Source organism: Zea mays, chromosome 6, assembly GCF_902167145.1.
Source record: "Zea mays cultivar B73 chromosome 6, Zm-B73-REFERENCE-NAM-5.0, whole genome shotgun sequence".
Taxonomy (NCBI): Eukaryota; Viridiplantae; Streptophyta; class Magnoliopsida; order Poales; family Poaceae; genus Zea; species Zea mays.
In genome coordinates this window covers 50,698,843-50,715,871 of record NC_050101.1, presented here as the reverse complement: position 1 = coordinate 50,715,871, position 17,029 = coordinate 50,698,843, and the positions used below count along the sequence as shown (strand labels likewise).

Sequence of the window (17,029 nt, the reverse complement as noted above, 5' to 3'; positions counted from 1 at the left end):
GTCATGATGTTCTTGTGTGGATGATGAACATCAACTTGCTTCCCTGCTTGACATGCGCTACAAACCCTGTCTTTCTCAAAATGAACATTGGTTAGTCCCAAAATGTGCTCTCCCTTCAGAAGCTTATGAAGATTCTTCATCCCAACATGAGCTAGTCGGCGGTGCCAGAGCCAACCCATGTTAGTCTTAGCAATTAAGCAAGTGTCGAGTTCAGCTCTATCAAAATCTACTAAGTATAGCTGACCCTCTAACACTCCCTTAAATGCTACTGAATCATCACTTCTTCTAAAGACAGTAACACCTATATCAGTAAAAAGACAGTTATAGCCCATTTTGCATAATTGAGAAACAGAAAGCAAATTGTAATCTAAAGAATCTACAAGAAAAACATTGGAAATAGAATGGTCAGGAGATATAGCAATTTTACCCAATCCTTTGACCAAACCTTGATTCCCATCCCCGAATGTGATCGCTCTTTGGGGATCTTGGTTTTTCTCATAGGAGGAGAACATCTTCTTCTCCCCTGTCATGTGGTTTGTGCACCCGCTATCGATGATCCAACTTGAGCCCCCGGATGCATAAACCTACAAAACAATTTTAGGCCTTGTTCTTAGGTACCCAAACGGTCTTGGGTCCTTTGACATTAGAAACAAGCACCTTGGGTACCCAAACATAAGTCTTTGACCCCTTGTGTTTGCCCCCCCAACATATTTGGCAACTACTTTACCTGATTTGTTAGTAAGCACATAAGATGCATAAAAGTCTTAAATCTCTACTACTACATATGTTTCTAATGTAGACGTCACACAAGCGATGGTGCACGGTTCTGCCGAGCAGGCAGGCACCCTTCCCCGCCGCCCCGGATCTCGCCCCTCGCGGATCTCGCGCCAGCCCCCGCTCTACCCCCACCTGCCCTTCCACTCTTCCCCCGTCGCCCCGCCGCGGATCTCGCCCCCTGCGAATCTCGCGCTAGCCGCAACCGTGCACCCTCCCACGCGCGATGGAAGCAGCCCGCCATGCCCCTCCCACCACAAGCGCGCAGCATCGTCCCCCGCGGAGCCGGAGACGAGCGAATTGTCGGTGGAGGCGATGCCACTGGGCGACGGCGCGGAGGCGGCGGACTTCGTGCTGCCGAACGAGCTCCTGGTGGCGCTGCCGCGGGACCCCTACGAGCAGCTAGATCTGGCACGCCGCATCACCACGCTGGTGGTGTCCGGGCAGGTGTCCGGCCTGGAGCAGGAGGCGGGGCGCATGCGGGCGGAGGCCGCGGGGAAGGACCGCGAGAACGCCGAGCTCCGGGAGCGAGTGGTGCTGCTCGATACCGCGCTGCAGGAGACCAACGCCAGGCTCCGCTCCCCCATGCTCACGATGCCAGACCTTCTCCAAGCGATGGAGACTTTCACCCAGGAGCATGTCATTGGAATTCCATTGACTTCGTTTGCATATGCCGATTAGGAAAGACAAGGAAAATCTTCCGGTTCTGCCATGGTTCATAAAAAAAGTAAGAATCTCGCAACCTGCTTCCCCAGTGCTTCATTTGAAAGAGAAAAAAAAACTGTGCCAATACTTACTTGATATCCCTTCGATGATACAGATAAGAAGAGTTCCTTCATTCATCGGATGAACAAACTGAGCCATAAAACAGATAGCTACATGCAAGGATTCAAAGAACACTGTAAGAATCCAACCATTGTCCTTCTTCACAAAGTTGTGTTATGTTGATAAAATAAAATGTTTTTTCTTTGCAGTAACCATGGGACCAAAAATTTCAGAAACTATAAAAGGAAACTAAGCTTCGGTGCAAAGGTTCTCCAAGCTGGCGGTATTGATAAAGTCTTCAGAGAATACTTTGCAGTTGAGAAAGATGAGAAACTACGGAAGGCTTTCCAGTGCTATCTTTCAACCACAGCTGGTCCAATAGCTGGAATGCTTTTCATCTCAACTAAGAAGATTGCTTTCCATAGTGATAGGCCTTTGAGTTTCACGTCTCCTAAAGGAGGCAGTACAAGGGTGCCTTACAAGGTAATTGAAGCAAAATCTCTTCGTCAATATGCATACCTGAAGTTTATTAGATATAAAATGTGACCTAAAGATGTCGGACAAAGCTAATAAAATATGTACCTTCTGCAGGTGTTAATCCCCACAGAGAGGATGAAAAGTGCTTCAGTGCGGATACTCTACTTCCTTTCAGTATCATTCTTTGTCGGTACTGAACTGTGTTGCCGGTACTGAAATACTGTTTTTCTTATGACACAACCATTAACAACTTTATATTTACTACGAAAGAACAAATGTAATTTTTAAATTAACTACTCAACCCTGTTTTCCCGCCAATTCATTCTGGTCCTTATGGCTCTAATCTACACTTACTCGGGATTGTAGGTAAGATTTTCCCTGCTCCTGGATCAGTAGTAGAATGGATTTTCTTTGGTGCTGCTGTCAATATTTATTGAATTGGTAAAATAGGCAATTCATTCTAATATTGGAACTTGTCAGAGGGAATATAATTAGCAGGCTTGTAATTGGTAAATTCTTAGTTTTTCTTAAGACTTCTAGCATTTTTTCTTGCAATGAAAAAAACATGTTGATCTTTGTTTTTTCAAACTGGTCCCATGTAATGTTGCCCCTGTTCAGAACATATAGAAATTGTAAATATGCAGTTATGTCTAGCTATTCAGAGGGATTTGTAATGCATTCTGCTTCGTAAGTTATGCCTTAACAAAGTGTACCCCTCCCTTCCTTGATTTTACTGGGTTCTTTTGTTGCAAATCCATTTTTGGTTTCCATGTTTATGAGGTGCTTCTTATTGCATATAGCAATGAGAATGGATTATTCTTTAATACTTCACTACTGTAACTTGGCTGGTATCACAACTGTAGGCCTGATGACCTTCGTAGACCATTTGGAAAATTTGGCCCCGTTAAAGACATATATCTGCCAAAGGATTACTACACTCGGTAAGGTACCTTGACTTAATTATTGTGAGTGGGTGTTTGCCCATGGACACCTATGTGCAACTTGGTGATCTCTCCATGAACTTTATAGTACACTAAAGTATATTTGCTCCAGAACAGGATTATGATTGTTGTTGTTTGTTTTTAACATATTATAAGCATGTTCTTTACATATTTTTAATTATTATTCTCTGTATCGTATGGTTTACACTGGGTTGCTTTACGCACCCCCTGAGATTAACAGTGAAAGTAACTTTTTTGAAGACGCGAGTCTTAAGAGTACTATTGAAGAAAAGGAAGAAATAAAGGTTTAAAGAGATATGCAAGTTATGAAGAGTTTCAAGTGTATCTCTAAACAATGATGACTGCAAGGTCAGCAGCTTAGTGCCTGCTTTACCTTTGAGATTGATTTGTGTATCGACTGAAATTGATTTGTTTGTATCACCATTCTTGGAAGGAAGAGTTCGCAACATCTTGATTTGATTGTCTCTGCAGGGGTCTTCTCCTTAATGGTTCTGAAGCATTGTTGCTTTTAGTGAAATACTAATTTGCTTTCTGTTTCAGCGAACCTAGAGGATTTGGGTTCATCCAATACTTTGATCCTGAGGATGCTTCTGATGAACTAGGAAGCGGAATGCTTGAAATACAAGGGGCAAGAGGCACGACAAGGATACTTTCTGGCCAGAGTTTGTTAGGAAGCATAATTTGGTTTTCATAACTTTTTCTTGGACATCCACTACTCATGATATAGTAGTATCATAACAGAGCAGAGCAGCACACGTTCTGATTGAGATGTGTGCCTGTGTATAAAAGGGCATCACTAAGTTGGGAGCATGGCAACCCAAACATCTATTAGCTAACCTCTGAAGGCAAGAGTTGTAGGATACTGAACTCCTGCCTTGTTGTCTTTGGCTCTAGATTTAGGTGTTCGCACCATGATTGTTGGCTTAAGTGCTAAGTGATAGATTAAAAGCAGATAATAATCAGTGAAAGCTAAATATTTCCTTCATCACAAAATATACATTAAAAGTCACTAAGACTGTTTTCTTGGTCAATCATGGTTGGATTCATCTTCCGAGGGTCTAGACTCCGCTAAGACTGTGTATCCTTCAGCCAATATTATCTATTGATCTTTTTTTGTTCTTGTTTACTGGATTAAATGTAGTTTCTTTGTTTAGAAATACAAAGTCTAGACCACAACTGAAAATGTATATGAGACAAAATTGTTACTTTTTGTGAAAAAAGCACTAGACAGGAGGAGGCTAGCTAATCAACCAATCAATCCATAGAGATCCAACTGCTCCTATGTGTTCCTCAACTCTGATTTGATATGGATATATAGCTATAAAGCCTTTGACAAGCTGGAGGGTGTTGAGGTTGCATGGAGTCAGTCAAGGATCAACGACTCCGTCATGGTTTGCTCATAGAATATAGAGCAGCTAAGCACAGAGATCCAACTGTTGAGAACCTTCAAGCACAAGAACATTGTAAAGCTATTTGCCTCTTGGATCGATGAGGACAAGGACATTGTAAATATCATCACAGAGTACTTCACATCAGGCAGCTTGAGACAGTACACATTGTTTCTTTCGTTCGTTCCACTTCTGAATGCTCATACCAAACATCTCTCTGTGTTTCTATTCTCTACCAAATTGGTGAGATATTTTTAAACTATGTCAATCTAACATTTAATTTATTTTATTTCGTGTGACTCTAAACATATATCTGTTGATTTGTGGTCGTGTCTATTTTCCGCCAGTTTCTTGCAAAGCAGATTTGGCTGAATAACTTGGCTGTATGGGGGAGGGGGAGGGGGAGGGAGAGAGATATTTTGCCTCATATGCTCGTTCGCTAATTAGTTGCATCAACACTGAGCAGGTGACATCATGCAAGTTGTGGCGTTAAGTAGGAGAGTCATTCAAACCTCCAAAGTATGAATTTAATAGTCTGCAACTCATATGATGATTCCCAACTGTCATTTTAACAGAAACAGGGACATAGTTCACATAATCTCTTCTTTCTGTACTCTCTCCCATGATGTGACTTGCATGTTTATGCAGGACATGCACAACCGTTTCATGGACTTTCCGTAACTTCTATGAGAAGGTAATTTTACATTTAGGACTAGTTTGGGAGTCATAAAACCGGAGGGAATTAGAGTGGCTAGATTCCTCTTCTTATTCAAAATTGAATAAGAAAGGGAATCTAGCCCCTCCATTCCCCTCGGGTTTTATCGTTCCCAAACTAGTCTTTATGGTTTGTGGGATACCTGTTCATAATTTTACAGTTGTTCATCTACATATTTATGTTGGTATAGAGAGAGCATGATTGATAAAAAGACTTGCAAAAATCAAAGAGGAGCAGGGACAGATAGACGAGGCTGTTGGTTTGATGTAAGAAGTTGTAAGTTTGCACCGTACTGAATTTGGACCAGCGTACCGGATTTGTCAAGGTCTATTTTATTTTTCATAAATACTCCTGAACACAATATTCCTCATTTCATATTTTGACAACTCTTGTAACATATAATTCCTGAAAGCACTCCTTGATAGTAATTAGTCAACAATTTAGGCGGAAGCAGCTTTATATATGCGTCATCTTGAAAATGACTAAATGAGTGCTTTCATATCTGGTATCTGTTGTTTAAATACCAGGGTCTTTTCCCCCATATTTTCTAAAGCATTGGTTTTTTGTTTTTCCCCTTCCTCTGTACAAGGGTATGCTTTGATTGAATACGAGAAGTTTGAAGAAGATCAGGCTACAATAAAAGATATGGATGGAGCTGAGCTTTATAAACAAATCATGAGTGTTGATTGGGCATTTAGTAGTGGCCCTGCTAAACGCAGACATACTCGGAAATGGTATTCCCTTCTCCCTTTTTCTACAATTTCGGTAGGGAAAACAAGGCAAGGTGCAACGCTCAGTTTTCCCTTCCCCTTTTTGGCTAGGTGTGTTAGTTTGTTGGACCCAAATATTTGGGTGGTACATATTTCACAATGATGCTCAACATTAGAGTTTAAAATATCTAAAGAAAGGTTTGATCTGATATATCCTGATTTGGTGATGGGAGGTTTTATAAATTGTCAGGGCTAATAGATGCTTGGGTTGTTACTATTTCCCCTCAGTTCTTTTTGGATGCTTGGTTGTTGCTTAGCCACTAACTAAATGAAATATTATCCGGTACTTTTTATGTTTTGTCAGGTCACCACCAAGAGCTCATTCAAGGACCCCACCCAGGAGAAGGCACTGATGTTTTCCCAGCACCTCGTGAATTACTTGCTATGTGTGATGTACAACAAGAAGTCTAAGGATTCGAAATATTACCTTGGTGTATGTGGATCACCTGATTTCGATGGTGGTTATTAAATTGCCTGTTGTTTCCTTATTTGGGACTCCAAATATTAACTTTGAACTCTGGTTTAAGTTGATGAGACATGGAGGTGCACTTAGACCCTTACCGTTATGTTTGGCATGTCAGTTGGAGATGATTGTAAGTCAGTCCACGTCACGTCCGAACTTGTGATCTGCTAAGCTCACCAGCCCCTCCCCATATTTATGATATTTTCTATGGGTTTGTAGGTGCATGCATGCTTTTATGTTGCCATCAATCTAAATTTGTATTAACTTCTAATTCTATACTGAATTCATAGAGTTAAACTACTTGAGAAGGTATCAGAATCTAATTAATTTGCACCTCTCGATTATGTGTGCCTAGATCTAACATATACCTCTCGTGATATAAATAAGCCGTAGCAACGTACGAGCACATACCTAGTGAAATATTAGGTTCATTTGATGCAATAGGAGTTTTCTTCTTAGGCAATTTAGCACGGGTTGATTGCCTAGAACTAGATGACTCACTCTTCTACATAAAAGCATGATTAGAGCCAGAGTGAGACTTCCTAGAGTGAATTCTCCTAATTTTGTGCTCGGGATAACCGGCAGGGTATAAAATGTAACCCTCGTTATCCTGAGGCATGGGAGCTTTGCCCTTAACAAAGTTTGACAATCTTTTAGGAGGGGCAATGAGTTTGACATTGCCTCCCTGTTGGAAGCCAATGCCATCCTTAATGCCAAGGCGTCTCCCACTATAGAGCATGCTTCTAGCAAATTTAAAATTTTCTTTTTCTAAGTCATTCTCGGCAATTTTAGCATCTAATTTTGCTATATGATCATTTTGTTGTTTAATCATAGCAATGTGATCATGAATAGCATCAATGTTAATATCTCTACATCTAGTGCAAATAGTAACATGCTCAATGGTAGATGTAGAGGGTTTGCAAGAATTTAGTTCAACAATCTTAGCATGTAAAATGTCATTCTCATCTCTAAGATTGGAAATAGAAACATTGCAAACATCTAATTCTTTAGCCTTAGCAATTAATTTTTCATTCTCATTTCTAAGGCTAGCAAGAGAGGCATTCAATTTGTCAATCTTAGCAATTGAACAAGCATTATCATTTCTAAGATTGTCAATTGAATCATCACAAACATTTGATTTCTCAACCTTAGCCATTAATTTGGCATTTTCATTTCTAAGGTTGGAAATAACATCATGGCAAGTGTTTAGCTCACTAGATAATTTTTCACATTTTTCTACCTCTAGAGCATAAGCATTTTTAACCTTAACATGCTTTTTGTTTTCTTTAATTAGGAAGTCATCTTGGGTGTCCAAGAGTTCATCCTTCTCATGAATAGCACTAATTAATTCATTTAATTTTTCCTTTTGTTGCATGTTAAGATTGGCAAAAAGGGTGAGCAAATTATCCTCATCATCACTAGAATTATCCTCATCACTAGAAGTTGCGTACTTGGTGGAGGATTTTGATTTTACCTTCTTCCTTTTGTCGTCCTTTGCCATGAGGCACTTGTGGCCGACGTTGGGGAAGAGAAGTCCCTTGTTGACGGCGATGTTGGCGGCGTCCTCGTCGTTGGAGGAGTCGGTGGAACTCTCGTCGGAGTCCCACTCCCGGCAAACATGGGCATCGCCGCCCTTCTTCTTGTAGTATCTCTTCTTCTCCTTCTTCTTCCCCCTCTTGTCATTATCCCTGTCACTATCACTAGACAAAGGACATTTAGCAATAAAATGACCAGGCTTACCACATTTGTAGCAAACCTTCTTGGAGCGGGGTTTGTAATCCTTCCCCCTCCGTTGCTTGAGGATTTGGCGAAAGCTCTTGATGATGAGCGCCATTTCCTTGTTGTCGATCTTGAAGGCGTCGATGGGGATTCTACTTGGTGAAGAATCCTCTTTCTTCTCCTCTATCGCTTTGAAGGCGACGGGTTGCACCTCGGATGTAGAGGTGGCGCCTTGCTCGATGATTTTCTTGGAGCCTTTGATCATTAGTTCAAAGCTCACAAATTTACCTATCACTTCCTCAGGAGACATTAGTTTGTATCTAGGATCACCACGAATTAATTGAACTTGAGTGGGATTAAGAAATACGAGTGATCTAAGAATAACCTTGACCATTTCATGGTCATCCCACTTGGTGCTCCCGAGGTTGCGCACTTGGTTCACCAAAGTCTTGAGTCGGTTGTACATTGCTTATGGCTCTTCCCCTTGGTGAAGCATGAAGCGACCGAGCTCCCCCTCGATCGTTTCCCTCTTGGTGATCTTGGTCACCTCGTCTCCTTCGTGTGCGGTCTTGAGCACGTCCCAAATCTCTTTGGCACTCTTCAACCCTTGCACCCACTACAAAATAACCTCCCCTATAGCAACGCATATATGCGTTGCTAAATGTCATTGTAAACGTTGGTAGGGCCTATACCAACGCATAATTATGTGTTGCCTATGCTGTCGTTGCTAGGATCTATTACAACACATACATATGCATTGGTAACGCCCATTAATAATCGTTGCTAGATAGCAATGGATACTTATGCCTACTGAAACGGTTATATGTGTTTCTACCACAACTAAGCCAGTTATCATGCAGATGTATTGCAACATTTAGAATGTATGATGGCAACGCTTATATACATTGTAAGGAATTTTTTATTTTATTCAATTTTATTGTTTTATTTATTTTATTACGGCAACACTTTTATAAACGTTGCAAGTAATCACCGAATAAAAACTATTTATAATTATTTTTTATTTGGATCAAAACAAATATGCAAAGCATGTGCATTGCACATTATCAATTTCCAAACTATTATTGGCTCACACATGGCAAATAATCTGGAATTAGTCTATATTAAAAATAGTAGTGTCGTTATAAAATATCATCCACAACTTAATTCATTACACAATGTGTGAATTGACATTTTTTCTATGATAGTATGAAACAAACAAAGGTTGACTCATAAACCGGACTCAATAGACTCATCGCTCTCATCACTAATAACGCCAATTTAAAGAAGAATCGAAGTCATAGCCCTCATGTAGATCTGCTGTTGTTCAATGGTTGACATTAAAGAGTTGCCTTTTCTATCTGCAAATGAAATCAGAAAGCTTTAATCCAATGCAGTAGTTTGTAAAATAGTGTATGACTTTATGAGAGAATTGAAAGAGCTTACACAACTTGAAGGCCATGCTATAGGGTCGTTGTCTATGTCTCCTAGAACCACAAAATTGTTGTAGGGCCGTATTAGTGGTTCATCACGCACAAGTACAAGACCGAGACGAACCTTCCAAAATTCTTTGCCCAATGGATCTCCTCCAACTTGTTGCTTTGGATCACAACCAATTATTGTACCTAATGCAACCTTCTTATTTTGATTCCTCCAACTCTTCAAGAAAATATGAGAACCAACCTAATACATAGGTCCAAGTATATGATTAAATAAATGCGTAGTACATAAACAATTATGGACAGGGATAGTTGTAGCTAGGAGCGGCAGATCCAGCCATGACGCAACAACATTAGTAAGCAACAACATATGGTTTCCCCACCAGTGCTTCCCCCACCTAAAGAATTACCTCTACTAGCAGCATATGGTTCCCCCACCAGTGCTTCCTCTACCAGCCACATCATTAGTAAAAAACCAAGAATGACCTCTACCAGTGCTTCCCTCACCTAAATAATTAGTTTGCAGCAACATATGGTTCCTCGAAGAAATTAATTGTCTGCCACTTAAGTTCTGGAATGGAACTTGACACATTTTTGGTAAGCAGCATAATTAGTAAGCATTTTGTGTGCAATTTCAGTTTGTGTGAACTGCATTCAATTTAGAGAACACATTGTATGACATTTTCAGTTTTAGTTTGTGTGCAGTTTGTGCAGTTTTCAGTGAACTACATTCAGCTTGTGTGCAGTTGGTAAGCAGCAGCATATAGTAAGCATTAGTAAGCAACAAAATTAGTAAGCACTTTGTGTGCAGTTTGTGTGCAGCTTCAGTTTGTGTGAACTACATTCAGTGCTTCCCCCACCTCAAGAAATTCAGATAGCACATTGTATGCCATTTGTCAGTTTCAGTTTCTATGCAGTTTTCAGTGAACTGCATTCAGTTTGTGTACAGTAAGCATTAGTAAACAACAGAATTAGTAAGCAGATTGTGTGCAGTTTCAGTTTGTGAACTGCATTCAATGCATCCCCCACCTCAAGAATTAGTATGCAGCAGCATATAAAAGCAGAAGAAATTATTTTTGAGCTATGAGTTAGACATTGCCTTGTACATCATTTTGAAAAAAATGTGATAATAAGCATGGTTATAAATGATGTAAGATAGGGAAATAGAAAAAAAGTGACCTTCAGTCCTGTTGAAATCCTACTAGGTTGTAATGTGTCTCCTCGTAGTGGCTTGATCTACACTTAAAAACACACATTTTTGAAATAAAGTAAAATCATTAGCTAGACAAACTAAACAAATTTGAAATAAATAAAAAGTGCAGTAGTACCATCTCGTGATTTTCGTCAAGTGTCCAAAATTCCTCACTTTGAAATTGACCATATACTCGCTAATTTAAGGAAAAACAATAATATAGGGAATCAAATATGTGTGACTACACATCTACAATACTGAAATTTAGGATTGAGATGCATACTTTTCGTTTTGATGTAGACTGATCGTCTTTAGTACTTGGCTAATAATTTTCTAGAGATCCCTGCAAATGACGAATGCAATTTCTACAGAAACCACACTAGAAAATAACTAAAATTATGTCGAATAAACCTTTTTACTACCTTGTTCTTGTATGGTTCATGATTAGAGGAATTTCGAGCAGTGTCCTAGTTCATCACCTATGGTGTAGAATACATTCAGTATGACAATTTTCAAATATAAACATTTAATAGAATAAATGGACCACATAGATCATCACCTTGGCTGCATTACTTCTATTTTTACATTTAACGATGTAGAAACTCTACCACCTTGGAGTCCTCCTCGTGGCATTGGTGGCTTGCCCTGCACTTAAACACAAGTAATGAGTAATGGAATTCAATATTAAACAAGAATGTGGTTTGATAAGATAGTAATTATCAATGACCATACATCTCATCTTTTGACTGAACAGTAGTGTGCCCGCATGACTGACATGGGCAATAAATCTTGCTGCCTTCGGGCTTATCTTTATATGCAAATTCAATAAACCTCTCTACACCAGCCACATATGGATCAGAACCTTTAGGATAACGTAAAAGTCGCTTAACCATTCCAACATCCATTGCGGAACTATAAAAACATGATTTTATTAATTCTACTTTCCAAATAACACAACAAGTATAATAAAGCTATTCCAGGTTCTAAATTGCAAGCTGAACATTGAAAATGTGAATAATATGTCATACTTCATTCATGGTTCATATATGATTTTGTTATGATTTAAAAGGGTAATTGGCAAACTAGGTGAAAAGAATCTATGGATTTCAAACTAAATCAACAGTGAGGAGACTTGCTCTTACTTGTCACTTGTTCCACTGATGACCCCTTTGCCGCTATGCAGGGGAGGTATATTGCTGCACACTCAGCCAATGGGGTAAAATAGATCAGAGAAGAAGGGGAGGGCAGCAGCGGCGTCGGACGGAGGCACAAGAGAAGAAGGGGACTCTACCGTCGGACTCCAGCACCAGAGAAGAAGGGGAGGGTAGCAGCGCCGTCGGATGCCTGCATCGAAGAAGAAGGGGAGGGCAGCAGCGCCGTCGGATGCCAGCACCGAAGAAGAAGGGGAGGGCAGCCGTCGGGCACCGGCACCGGAGAAGGAGAGGGCAGTCGTCGGACGCCGGCACTGGAGAAGAAGGGGATGGTAGCTGTCGGACGCTGGACGTCCAGAGATCAGGAACTCGTGATCCATTACCGCCCTTATGCATCTGACTAAATATTACGTTATGGGCAAAGACATGCACAAATACGTTTCAAACTAATTGGTCAATGCAGAAACCTACATAGTCTTCTAGTCATTAGGTCTTGAGTTCAATCTATGATATGACTTTAATTTTTTTATTTTTTATTTAATTATTTCTATTCTAAAATCTTAACTAACGTGATACATAGCATGAGAATTGGGGATAATAAAAATATCAAATCAAAATAATATTTTATTATTTAACTATAGCGGTAATCATATCAAACTAATAAAAATATATTACAACTAATTTGTGTTCTAATATTAAATGTTACTAGCAACACATATTAATTGTTGCCACATCATATTTAATCGATACATTCCGCTAGCAACGCATATTAAGTGTTGTCGCACCCTATTTAAACAATGAATGGTGCTAGCAACACATATTAGGCGTTGCCACTCCTCTACTAACTTAACGGATGATGCTTGCAACACATATTAAGCGTTGCCTCCTATTTTTTTACAACGCATAAACGCATGTGTTGCTGCAGATGCGATGCTATAGGGGGGTTTGTGTTGTAGTGACCTTATTATACTCCTCTCGACTTAGAGAGGCGAGGAGTATAGTAGTGGCTTGGGAGTTGAAGTGTTGGATTTGTTCGACCTCCTCCGAATCATAATCCTTGTCCCCTTCTTTTGGTACCTGTGCTCCATACTCAACAATATCCCATATGCTTTGGTGGAGTGAGGTTAGGTGATGCCTCATTTTATCACTCCACATAGAACAATCTTCACCATCAAACATAGGTGGTTTGCCTAATGGGACCGAAAGTAATGGAGTGCGTTTTGAAATACGAGGGTAGCGAAGGGGCATCTTATTATACTTCTTTCGCTCATGGCGCTTAGAAGTGGCGGATGCCGATTCCGAGCCGGAGGTGGAGGGTGACGAAGAGTCAGTCTCGTAGTAGACCACCTTCTTCATCTTCTTCTTCTTGTCACCCTTTCGTTGGGACTTGATGAAGGAAGAGGATTCCTCCTTGTGCTTGTGCGTGGACTCTCTTGAGTGCGTTCTCTCCGAGCTTGCGGACTTGTCGCCGGTCCCGATCTCCCTCTTGGCGGATGCTCCCGACATCACTTCGAGCGGTTAGGCTCTAATGAAGCACCGGGCTTTGATACCAATTGAAAGTCGCCTAGAGGGGGGGGGGGGTGAATAGGGCGAATCTGAAATTTACAAACTTAAGCACACACTACAAGCCGGGTTAGCGTTAGAATTAAATGCGAGTCCGAAAGAGAGGGCAAAAACAAATCACAAGTGAATTAGAACGGATGACACGGTGATTTGTTTTACCAAGGTTCGGTTCTTGCAAACCTACTCCCCGTTGAGGTGGTCACAAAGACCGGGTCTCTTTCAACCCTTTCCCATAAGGACCATCACACAATTGGTGTCTCTTGCCTTGGTTACAATTGAGTTGGAATCAAGAAAGAAAGAAGAAGAAAAGCAATCCAAGCGCAAGAGCTCAAATGAACACAAGTATCTCTCTCTCACTAGTCACTATTTGATTGGAATTGTGTTTGGACTTGGGAGAGGATTTGATCTCTTGTTTGTGTCTTGTATTGAATCCTATAGCTCTTGTATGAGGTGTGAAGGCTGAAAAACTTGGATGCAATGAATGGTGGGTGGTTGGGGGTATTTATAGCCCCAACCACCAAATGAGCTGTTGGTGGAGGCTGCTGTCGCATGGCACACCGGACACTATCCGGTGCGCCAGCCACGTCACCCGACCGTTAGGGTTCGACCGTTGGAGCTTCTGTCTTCTAGGCCACCGGACAGTCCAGTGGTGCACCGGACAGTCACTGTTCACTGTCCGGTGCGCCTTCTGGCTCTGCTCTGACTTCTGCGCGCACTGCAACGCATTAACTGCTCTCTGCAGACGACCGTTGGCGCGAAGTAGCCGTTGCTCCACTAGCACACCGGACAGTCCAGTGCTACACCGGACAGTCCGGTGAATTACAGCGGAGCGGCTCCCAGAATTCCCGAAGGTGGCAAGTTCAGAGTTTGGTTCCCTGGTGCACCGGACACTGTCCGGTGGTGCACCGGACAGTCCGGTGCGCCAGACCAGGGCACACTTTGGTTGTCTTTTGCTCTTTTTATTTGAACCATTTCTTGGTCTTTTTATTGGTTTGTTGAGAACCTTTGACACCTGTAAAGCTTATAATCTAGAGCAAACTAGTTAGTCCAATTATTTGTGTTGGGCAATTGAACCACCAAAATCAATTAGGAAAAGGTGTAAGCCTATTTCCCTTTCAAACGCGCTGTCTACCTGTGCGGTAAGATGATTGCCTAGCAGTCCCTGAGAATTGCAAATAAGTCCATAGAGCTCGATTTAATTATAAAAATGACCGAAAACTAAATTAATCCCTATATTGCTCGTTTTAACTCAGATTTAGTCCGTTCCAGTTGCGTTAGTCTCGTATTAAATTTGTCTACGCAATAACAACATTATTTACAACATATTACTTACTTTATATTGTTTATCCTATGATTATTAATTTATCTTGCTAATCAAAGTTAATTGTCCATGATTATAACCTGACTAAAAATACAACCTATAATCAAGTTATATCTCGGATTAAAGTTTAATTAATTCTCACATGATTTATGTTAATTAACATATAATTTATCTTTTATTGTTTAATCACATAAATCTTTGGAAAAACATATCCTCTTAACTGTAACTCTGAATTTAGTGATTCTTGAACCTACGACCTCATAGCAACACGTAGAATATTCTTACGCTATTTGTTCTCATGTTTGGTGTACTGTTATATTTATGTACTCCTTGTCCACTTATATGTTTTGCTACGAGTAGTAGTGAGGTCATGAGTAACTTGAAGATCAAGTTGGTGAAGTACCTGGGAATCTCGAGTCTAAGGTAAGTTGTGCCCTTGATCACTCTTCTTTACCCAATAATGTTCCTGTTAATCATGTGACATGTTCAGGTTAATTTGATGGGACCTAATAGGTTTCCCTAGCATTATTTATTCCACACCTTGTAGACAAAAGAACTATTGGGTAGTTTCGCTATTCCTCTACCTAGTTTTGGGAAATTAATGTTATATTATGATAATGTTCCAGTTATGCTGTTGTTTTAATTATTCATGACAAGATCATTGTGTTAATTGGAACATAGAGCTTAACTTGAGATATCCGTGCTACCACAAGGGTGGAATGGGATGTCCTTGGCTGACTAATTAGGAAAGCTAGTGGAGGACTACCTTACCCGAAAGGGGCAAGGGCGGTAGAGGAGCTACGTATAGGGAGGTTATTGGGTCGATCATGCTGCGATGGTTTTTTGGATGAGGGATTCCTATATTGCCCTTCTCAGAAACCGTAGCGGGTTTTTTGAAGCTAGTGGAACATTGTAAAGGCCTCGTAGTGGATCCCTAGCCATTCACCTCGGAAGTGTCTAAGGGCCTTGCAAACCCTGGCTAGACGGAATACACGACTTGTGGGTAAAGGGTGCAACCTCTGCAAAGTGTAAAATTGGTATATCAGCCATGCTCATGGTCAAGGGCGACTCAGGACTCTCGCATGATTAATTTATGGAACTAAACTTAATCTATCATATGCATTGCAACACGGGTGTTATTATCAATTGTGATCTCTTATTTAATTGGATTGGTATCTACTTATACTTAGTAACTGCTAATAAAATTTTGACTAACTTTAAAAGCAATGCTTAGCTTTAACCATCTCCTTTGGTAAGCCTTACACTTCACATGAGCTCCCACCTTTGGTGAGTTCATGCACATTATTCCCCACAACTTGTTGAGCGATGAACATATGTGAGCTCACCCTTGCTGTACTCACATCCCCTAGGTCAGGACAGGTACCGTAAGATGAAGAGCATGAGGGATGTTGCAATGATGTTCGTGAGAGGTCTAGACCATCGTCTCCTAGTCAACTATGGTTGTTGGATCGTTGTCTTCGTATGATGTAATTGTTTAACTATTTTGTACAGAACTCCATTATATAGTAAGGATTTGACATTCATTCTGTACCATGAGTCATCATATGTGTGAGACTCGATCCTAGCACACTTGGTGAAGATTCACGCCGGGTTTGGTGCCCCTAAAACTCAGGTGTGACAGGAGGAAACTCTGCCTCGCCCGAGCTCAGTCTCGACCAAATTGCCTCGACAATAGCTCATTAAATGCCACCAACTCCACGCGAATCCCGCAGGAGAGCACTCTGACTACTGTTTTGACCACTCCCTACATGACTATGTGTTCGGGCGCAACCCGACATCGACCTCAAGACAAATATTTGTCTCGCCCGAGGATGGCCTCGGCCAAACAATGTCAATAGAAGGACGCCCGATGCCACCAACCCTTCCACAAAAACCACTTACAACAGGATGGCTACAGAAACTATAGGGTTGGTGTCAAACCCGCTTTGTGTCATACGGGGCGGATTACCATGCACTTTTCACCATACTCATTGTTGTTTCATCAACTACAGCTCAGGCGTCTCGTCTGCAAGATGGGCTCGGGTACGCGTTCGAGCCCCCAACCCTAGCCTCAACTCTTTGCTTGGTCATGATACGGGATATAGGGGTCGGACATCCTCCACCTGATCTGAGAGCACCTAGAGGGGGTGAATAGGTGATCCTGTAAAAAACAGCTTAACAAAGCAAACTTGGACTAATAATAGATTAGTGAAAGCTAAGGCCAAGTTCAAGAGAGGAGAATGCGTAGAGAAAACTTCTTCACTTAATTGCTCTTTACAAGATGAGTATTAACCTTAGAGCAATTATGAAGTGAATAGAAGTAGAGATAATCT

The 17,029-nt window shown here is 41.0% G+C and overlaps 2 long non-coding RNA genes and 1 pseudogene across 2 annotated transcripts; 2 read left to right on the top strand and 1 right to left on the bottom strand.

Moving 5' to 3' along the window:
- Positions 1–1,314: 1,314 nt before the first annotated feature.
- On the top strand, positions 1,315–3,088 carry LOC103629286 (GEM-like protein 5; annotated as a pseudogene).
- A 1,655-nt stretch (positions 3,089–4,743) lies between these two features.
- LOC103629284 (uncharacterized) lies at positions 4,744–5,541 on the top strand. Its single transcript, XR_554271.2, has 3 exons — positions 4,744–4,885; positions 5,015–5,060; positions 5,272–5,541. It is a non-coding gene; the product is annotated as an uncharacterized lncRNA (long non-coding RNA).
- Positions 5,542–9,134: 3,593 nt separating this feature from the next.
- On the bottom strand, positions 9,135–10,857 carry LOC103629283 (uncharacterized). The gene is made up of 3 exons (XR_002263106.3): positions 10,649–10,857; positions 9,477–9,713; positions 9,135–9,391 (listed from the first exon to the last, which is right to left on the bottom strand). It is a non-coding gene; the product is annotated as an uncharacterized lncRNA (long non-coding RNA).
- Between the last annotated feature and the right edge of the window lie 6,172 nt (positions 10,858–17,029).